This window comes from Pieris rapae, chromosome 24 (assembly GCF_905147795.1).
Source record: "Pieris rapae chromosome 24, ilPieRapa1.1, whole genome shotgun sequence".
Taxonomy (NCBI): Eukaryota; Metazoa; Arthropoda; class Insecta; order Lepidoptera; family Pieridae; genus Pieris; species Pieris rapae.
Genome location: NC_059532.1, coordinates 1,873,352 through 1,882,888, shown reverse-complemented (window position 1 = coordinate 1,882,888; position 9,537 = coordinate 1,873,352). Strand labels below are relative to the sequence as shown.

The window sequence follows — 9,537 nt, the reverse complement described above, 5'->3', positions numbered from 1 at the left end:
CAGGGGGCAAACGGGCAGGAGGCTCACGCTTTTAAGTGATACCACCGCCCATGCACACCCAATGCCAGAGGGCTCGCGAGTGCGTTGCCGGCCTTTTAAGAATCGTTACGCTCTTTTCTTGAAGGACCCCAAGTCGAATTACTTAGAGCTGTGCTAGTAATTACGGCAAGTATGTTTTTAACTGAAACCAAATCCCAACCAGTGCTGCTATAGATACGAAGGTAGGTAATGTATATCGCATAGGTATGCTACTGTCAATATTTCTGTAATATACTAGCTGACCAGGCAAACGTTTTGCCATGTAAATGTAAATTTACAATTAATTTAATTTGTTTTTCTTGACGTTCATAAGTGTACATGTTTACCTATATGAATAAAGATATTTGATTCGATTTATATTATTTGTAGGAAATATTTTTTTAGGTCAATAAAAATAATTATCTACTATAAGTGTTCGGGGTTGTAATTATAATCGAAAGCGTTATAAATAATAAAATAATGCTTAATGTAGGTAATAAATTAATGTTTATTAATGTAGAGAATATATTTTAAAATGCAATTCTTGCTAGTAATTTTTTTTTATCTAAACATGAAAAAAAAATTTAGTAGTGGACCCTTAACATTTAGGGGGATGAAAAATAGATGTTGTCCGAATCTCAGACCTACCCAATATGCACACAAAATTTCATTAGAATCGGTCAAGCCGTTTCGGAGGAGTTTAACCACAAATAACACAAAATTTTTTATATAATATAAGATATTTAATAATATCCACATCCAAAAATACTTGCAACACCCGCCACTACAAAATTATAAATGCCCTCTAAAATACTTGGTCTGTACACAATATAATGATTGACGACAGTTTTTTGGTATTGTTGTTGCATGTTGCTGTAATACGTGTTCACGTTGTACATGTTATTGTTTATGTTGTAATTTTTGTTGTGGTTTTCTACGTAATTGTTTATAACATAATCTGAAACAAAAGAGTATGAGTCGTTTACAAGAATATTTAAAACTTCAATATCTAAGTTTTACTCGAAGACTGAATTTCAACGAAGTAGAAAATCTTTTGCGTTGAATTAATTATCGTGCGATAAACTGGGAAGTCAGTTGCTTCATTAAAAATATGGCATTAATAAATAAATCAGTGGCGCTACGACCTCTTTAGTTATTGGCCTCAGATTTCTGAATTTGTTTCATGATCATTTTTAAATCTAATAGGCAAGGATCAGCCTCCAGTGCCTGACACACGTCGTCGACTTAGTGGCTTCAGCGTGCGACTCTCATACCCGAGGTCGTAGGTTCGATCGCGGCTGTGCACCAATGGAGTTTCTTTCTATGTGCGCATTTAACATTTGCTCGAACGGTGAAGGAAAACATCGTGAGGAAACCGACATGTCTTATACCCAAAAAGTCGACGACGTGTGTCAGGCACTGGATCTCCAACAGATCACCTACTTGACTATTAGATTTCAAAAATGATCTTGAAACGGATTCAGAAATCTGAGGCCAAGACCTAAAGAGGTTGTAGCGCCATTTATTTATTTATTTTACTTAGCTTCTTACCTCCATTGCCAGCTTGACAGGCTACCAACAACAGCAAACAGGTGAACGCGACTAAACTGAAACAAACCATAGATACTTTTTATAAGTTGAACTAAGACAACCTTAGAGGCTTACAGTTGGCTTCAGATAGCATGTTTCTAGGATCTTTATGTGCTTAACGAAACATCGTCGATTGATTTTTGACATCGAGGCAGAATTCGAAATTCCACCCGTATCACCTCGACGTCCGCCGTTTCTCAACTGAGCGTTTTTCGAGGCAGTTCTTGCCGCGCACCACCACTTTGTGGAACCAGCTGCCGACTGAAGTATTTCCGAACCAATTCGACTTAGGGTCCTTCAAGCAAAGAGCGTACCGATTCTTAAAAGGCCGGCAACGCACTCGCGAGCCCTCTGCCATTGAGAGTGTCCATGGGCGGCGGTATCATTTAACATCAGGTGAGCCTCCTTCCGTTTGCCCTCTGTTCTATAAAAAAAAGGTTGTCAGAGTTGAAACTTACCGCTTCCCGCTTAGGGTAAGATTTATTGTTTTTAACATCGCTAAGTCTTCTTTCGGTACATATAAGAGGTTCAAAAATAAAATAGCCAGATCGAAACGTTTTAAAGAATTCAATGAGCGTAGTATATTTGTACGACACCTAATTCGTATTAGGTGTCGTACAAATATAAACGTATTTTTTTTAAAGAACAATATTTATTCAAAATATACAAAATATTTAAATCAACGTATGTCGAGTGTTTTAAGGAAACTTGTTTTTATGAATAAGATCGAACGAATTTGCAGGCCACCTTGTGATCAGCCTCCAGTGCCTGACACACGTCGTCGACTTTTTGGGTCTAAGACATGTCGGTTTCCTCACGATGTTTTCCTTCACAGCCGCGATCGAACCTACGACCTCAGGTATGTGAGTCGCACGCTGAAGCCACTAGGCCAACACTGCTCTTAAGCAAAGTATTATAAAATTTAATTTTGTAGTGTGTGACATCATTGTTTTGTTAGAAACTTGGTATCAGATTAGAGGTGAATAAACTTTCTCGGCCAAGGTCATATACACTTGAAATTTTTTTATCAAGTCATCCATAAAAATTATCACCGTTACTTAATTAATAATAGTCTTTGAACAAAGAGAGGTTAGACTGATGCTGTACCTTGCCTTGCAATAAAAGTTCAAAAACTCGCACAAAACACTCACTATAAAAGTCTAATAGTCTAAGAACGGGATTAGAAAAATATACCCTCATCTGCTATTTAGATGAAACAATTTTTTATAAGCTGATTTCAATATCGTGAACTTATAAAAACAACCTCTGCCATCATAAGCCTGCTGCAATAAATAATAATTAATTAATTAACAACTAATTTATTTTTAATTACCAACCCAACTAAATCTCAACAACGACTCAAAAAAATGTGCGAATCGGCAGAGCAAAAATATTTTTGTGATCACCCTCATCACTCATGACCCTCATTAAATATTATAAAATAAAAATGATCTATTTCGAACAGTCTTTTTCGAATATATATTTTTTAAACATCTATTATATGTTGCATTTATAAAAAAACTTTTATTTATATTATAAACCACTCCAAAATGCATGCTTTTCCAGCACAGCATAAAAAAGAGAAGATTTATGTACACGCGTTAGAAGTTATACTTCTTTGGCATATGGAAAAAAAATAACTAGCAGTAGTGATTAACGATAAATATTAAAATTAATCAAAAAGATTTTACATATTTAAATAAATAATTTATTAGTAAATACTATTACCGTCGTATATACGAATACGATAAATATATAATCAAAAATAAATAGATAAATCAATTTCGTACGAAATTGATTTAAAAATACCAAAATAATATTTATTTATTCACACTGTTTAATTGTAATGTTACGAAACACAAGTTCTAAATATAAAAATACAAAAATATACAACTTGAACATAGTTATCGATTCGAATTTAGGTGTCGGATTGCGGGCGCATCGTAAAAATTGACTCACATCATATTTCTCCATCGCGCCAAAAGAAGTATAACTTCAATAATTGTTTATATATAATAACTGTTGTACATTTAATAGTTGTTTATATATATTTTCTTTTAAAAAATAATAAGATTTCTCTTAGAAACACCTAATTCGGAATTTCAGTTTTAATTAAAAAGAATTACAACCGGAGAATAAAACTTTCAATGTCAAAACTTAAGATAATGATTTAAATAAAAATAAAATAACTGCTGCTGCTGAGAACTTTAATATAATTATTTTTATTTTCTTCGTGACTGATAGGTAAATCAGTTAACTTATATAAGTTATTTTTTATGTACGTTTCTTAGAACATCGTTTTATTGTTGTCAAGTTATTATTAAGGGACTAGCGGGCCCGACAAACGTTGTTATACATGATATTTCAAGCAATTAGGATATTAAACAACCCGATATTTAGTTGCAGTATAAAAATATGAACTAGATATTGAGTGTAGCGCCATCTGTCGGGCTGTTTTGTGAATCTAAACCATTAATTCCCAAAGTGGTCTATATGGACCCCTAGGGGTCTATAACAACCTGCACCGTCAGCGAAAAAAAAATTTAGGTGTCCATGAAACGTAAAAAAAATATATATATTTTATATATGTTTATAAAACTGTGTAAGTTGTAGGATGTTGGTTTTCGCTTTGAGGTCGTTATACATTTTGGACTTGTAAAACCAAAAACAAAAAAAAATTAAATTAGTAAATGTATAAATTAACATTTGTTTTTACTTTAAGTTTTTAACTCCTAACTTCACTACAGATAGAAATTTACAGGAAATCAATATCAGGTAAGTAGGGGGTTTAACCCAACACGGAAAAACATGGTATGGGGTCTACGACACAAAAAAGTTTGGGGTACTCTGATCTAAACCATCTAGGGCGCCTCCCAAACGCATACAAAAATCAATTTAAATCGTTCCAGCCGTTTACCCGTGATGCTGTGACCAAATAGGGATTCATTTTTATATATATTATCATTCTGTTCGAAGTAAAATATATTTTCTTTGTTTATTAAAAAGAGGGAACGACTGCTAAAATAATCTGTATTATTTTACTAACGTTTTATATCTAAACTGTATAATCGATAAAGCTCTCTGGAATTATATTTTAAGAACTTGCTAACTAAAATGCCATGGTTTCGCATCTTCAGGTGGGAATCACTTTAAATCTGATAATCTACAGTTAAAAGGATTTTTTTACAGGAGGCAGACGGGCAGGAGGTTCTCCTGATGTTAAGCGACACCGCCCATGGACACTCGCACTGCCAGAAGGCTCGCAGGCGCTGCCGGCTTTTAAAAATCGGTACGTCTTGAAGGATAGTCGAATTGTTTCGTTACTTCAGTGGGCAGCTGGTTCCATAGTGTTGGTGCGCGGCAGAAATTGCCTTAAGAATCGCTTAGTTGTGGAACGATGGAGGTCAATGTGATAAATAAAAAACTTACCTCATTTTTAATTAAATCACGAACAAGTCCACTTCAATCGAGATACAAGCGCTAACTAATTTATATCAATATGTTATCATATTTAAACCTAAAAACACTAGCTGACCTGGCTAACGTCGTTTTGCCATGTATGTCATTTATAATAAATAGGGGTTGATCGTAGAGGCTTGAAAATTTAGGGTTGTATGTAATTTTAAATCCTGTATCATAAAAAAATAAAAAAACATTATTTATAATTGAAAAAAAAAATTATCTAAAAATGTAAAAAAAATATTTAGGGGTGGACTAACCTTAACTTTTAGGGGGATGAAAAATAGATGTTGTCCGATTCTCAAACATACCCAATATGCACACAAAATTTCATGAGAATTGGGAAAGCCGTTTCGGAGGAGTTTAACGACAAACACCGCGACATGAGAATTTTATATGTAAAAGTATATAAGATATCAGTATTTCCCGTGGTCACGGCATCACACGTGAACCGATTTCGCTAATTCTTTTTTTATTGTTTTTGTTACTGTTAGGAGAAGGTTTATATTATATAGTTAGAAAAAAATACGAAAATAAAAAAAAAACATTTATTTCAGACCAAGTAATAAGTCCATATATTGTTAGTATAGTAAAACATAACTTTGCTAGTAAAATTATTTAAAAAAATTAATTCATTAGTCAAAACAAATAACATAATACATAAAAATATACCTAATAACTAACCTAAAAATTTAGGCAAGGTTCCGAAGATACTGGCAGCGTTCCCCCTTTGAATAGCTAGACTAATTTTTTGTCCGAGGTAGCTGCCAGCTCTTCGATCCCCTGTGATGTCGACTAACCTTTTTGATTATTCCCTAAAAAGCCTTAACGCACTAGGAACCCACGGACCAAGGGTCTCGAATGGAACAAAATCATATTCAGAGTCTAGACCCCTGTATTTGCAAGCTTTAGCTTTTTTTTATTCATAAGTCTACGTTGATTTGAGACACCAGGCACATGGGCATGTATATGAACCCAGTGTCGCAAAATAGCACATTCGGTCAGATTATTGGAAATAAAAGGCTTTTTTATTGTTTTTTTTTTTATTTTTTTTTTATAACTGAAGCCTACAGAAAGTTGGGACTTTCTGTAGGCTTCTTACATTCTTACCTATGGCAACACTGGACCCATCCAATGTTGCCATACGTAAAAAGGTAATTCCATTATGTACTACTACTGTAATTATTTCTATAACATCTTTTAGTAATGTCGAGCTCCTATAAGACTTCCAATGTTCCACACAGTGTCAGAAACAGCATGAAGAATGCCCTCAGCAATATTTGGTCTGTACGTTGAATAATAACGACCGAGCATGGCGTTCTGGTATTGTTGTTGCATGTTGTTGTAATACGCGTTCGGGTCGTACACGTTGTAATTTATGTTGTAATTGTTGTTGTGTGTTTCTACATAATTGTTTATTGTACGTGGCGTCGCTGAAACAAAAGAGTACGGCGCGTTTTACTAGAGTATTTAAGACGGAATATTTATAGAAAAACACTTTTTTAACGGATTGAAGTTATGTATTATTATAATTATTTAAACATAATTTTAAATTTAACCGACGTTTCGCGTGTCGCGCGCTTTGTGTGCGTGCGTGCGTAATTTAAATAATTATAATAATACATATCTTCAATCCGTTAAAAAGGTGTTTTTCTTGAAATGCGTAAAAGTTATGTTAATTTTCTTTTTTATTTGGAACACAAAATTAGGACAAACACATGTCAACATTAACTTACATAAGAAAATATAAAAAGTGGTGTCGTCCCTAAAACATGTGGACACGACCAGCTAATAAAAGACAATACTACAAAACTTTTTTTATATAGAACAGGGGGCAAACGGGCAGGAGGCTCACCTGATGTTAAGTGATACCGCCGCCCATGAACACTCTCAATGCCAGAGGGTTCGCAAGTGCTTTGCCGGCCTTTTAAGAATATTACTCGTAGACTGGACATCAACATTACGAAGTAGAAAATCATTTATGTTAAATCGTTTATCGTGCGATAAACTGGGAAGTCAGTTACTATATTTGGAATCTGGAATATATGTATTAGAACAGCCTATAAATTGTTATAATAATGAGTCAGTGGCTACAACCTCTTTAGGTCTTGGCCTCAGATTTCTGAATCTGTTTCATCATCATTTTTAAATCTAATAGGCAAGTAGGTGATCCAGTGCCTGACACAGATCGTCGACATTTTGGGTCTAAGACATGTCGGTTTCTTCACGATGTTTTCCTTCGGGATCGAACCTAAGACCTCAGGTATGAGAGTCGTACGCTGAAGCCACTAGGCCAACACTACGTAGAGGTTGATAATGTTTACAAAAAAATCTGCGACAGCATAGTATGTCTGACTTTTAAGGCCCATTCACATATATCTAAGGCTAAGACTGCTGCATAAATTGTTACACTGCATTAAAAAGTGCGACTCTCAATTCTGAGGTAATGTGTGCAATCTGGCAAAACCTATGTATTTATCTTTTAACACATTAAATGCTTAAACAATAGATACAAAAGTATAGCCGGAAACCGAAACTTTTTATAACGAATTTAGATGAAGTAACTATGAATGTTAGAAAATATGTATATTATAATTTTTATTTAAAAAAAAAATTGTATCCGAGTGGTTACAGCACGTCGGGTACCGAATACTCGGATCCGAGAGCTAGGGATGGCAATAGTTTAAAGTTTAAATCCGAGTGTGCGGCACCGCTACTAATACGACTACCACTCAACTCGGATCCGAGGAAAGAGCACTTAATAAATGTTTTTATGTAGGATAATTGGTGTGGGTATTATTTTGGCGTTCTATCATTTATTTATTTATTTATTTATTCGGAAACCAAACAGAAACATCCTTATAATAAAAAACAAAGTCAAATATAAAACACAAAACAAACACAATTAATCTAAAATATTGAATTAGTAGTAACTGTTAAGATAGAAAAATGTAGTGGAATAAATAAATAAATAAATAAATAAATAAATAATTTGCTTCCTACCTCCATTGTTAGCTTGACAGGCCACCAACAGCGAACAGATGACCGCAACCAACCTGAAAAAATAGATTAAAACCTATTTGTACAATAACAAAAAACGAACGCTCTTTTCTTAAAATAAAAAAAAATACGTTTATTTTGAAACATAGGATCATGAGGGTATCACTTATTCCACGTCATTAAATTTGAATCTATAGGCATCCCTACTCATCGGCAAAGAAGGCAGAGGGCTTTATCTAAAAAAAAGCCGGCGTAAAAAACTCTCGGTACTCTTTTTAAAAAAAAGCAAATCATCAAACAATTCTATGACAAACAATATATTCTATCTCTAAAGGCCCCTATTTAATTAATAATTAATTTCATAGATTTTATTTAAAAACTATATAAAAACACTGGATGGCAAAGGTTTGTGATTATTAGATGTCTTGTTACACTTGGAAGATGTTAAAAGAATAAAACTTACTTCATATTAATATAAGGATAATTGACACTAAAACACAACAAACAAACTACACAGAACACTGTATAATGTTTATTAAAGCACATTTATTCCTGTGATATACGTAACTAGCTATCGATTACAGACTTTACTTGTTGGCTTATTATCAAACATTATCTGACCAAAAAAAATTGTCTGCATCTCCTTCTAGATGAAACTGTGGAACATGGTGTAATGGTTGCAGCTCCTTATAAACGTTGTGTAAAAGAACTTGGCGATTAAAAAGTGTGGCGGAGAGTTTATTGCCAGTTCTCTTCCGTTCTAGGCCCTTGATTTGAGAACTGACAGTAAATGTAAAATTAGAAGCGTTTAATGTATATTTCTTTTTTTGACGTTCATAATTTTTTTGACATAATCAATGGTCCCAAAGAGCGTACTAATTCTTAAAAGGCCGGCAACGCACTCGCGAGCCCTCTGGCATTGAGAGTGTACATGGGCGGCGCTATCACTTAACATCAGGTGAGCCTCCTGCCCGTTTGCCCCCTGTTCTATAAAAAAAAAGATGTATGTGAATCCCAACGTTCCTTGGCCAGAACTTGACTCGATGACGAGGGTGATGGGCGTCTTCTTCTCTCTTCATCATAATTTTTTTATATGACTTCATGTTTCAATACAAAGACATTCTCTGTCATATTATTTATGTATCCTCGGGTCCATGATATTGTTCTGGGGGTTATCTGCGGCAAATTTATTTTTAAGGAAAACGTTGCAATATTACGCTTGGACATCCCAAATGATAAGTTATCTTTCACTCGCAAAATATATATATTTATGAAACATAAGCTATTGTACTAGCCGATGATAATGAACAATATTTCGCGAGATTTCATCATTTCTATTCGTTTTATTTGTTTTGTTTGTTGTTTGTACACTTCAAAAAAGGCGTGTTCATCGTACTGGATCATGTTAGAAGCCGTTTCCTTTGTATCATATGCTTTCGTACCAAGGGTATCAGAATTCAGGTCACAGGT

At 34.2% G+C, this 9,537-nt stretch overlaps 1 long non-coding RNA gene across 2 annotated transcripts; it reads right to left on the bottom strand.

Annotated features, from left to right (window-relative positions):
• Positions 1-685: 685 nt before the first annotated feature.
• Positions 686-8,638, bottom strand: LOC110999021. 2 transcript variants are annotated; one of them, XR_006751055.1, is made up of 4 exons: positions 8,531-8,638; positions 8,071-8,123; positions 1,570-1,625; positions 686-976 (listed from the first exon to the last, which is right to left on the bottom strand). It is a non-coding gene; the product is annotated as an uncharacterized LOC110999021 (long non-coding RNA). The 2 variants fall into 2 exon arrangements; XR_006751054.1 differs by lacking the exons at positions 686-976; positions 1,570-1,625 and adding an exon at positions 6,116-6,500.
• Between the last annotated feature and the right edge of the window lie 899 nt (positions 8,639-9,537).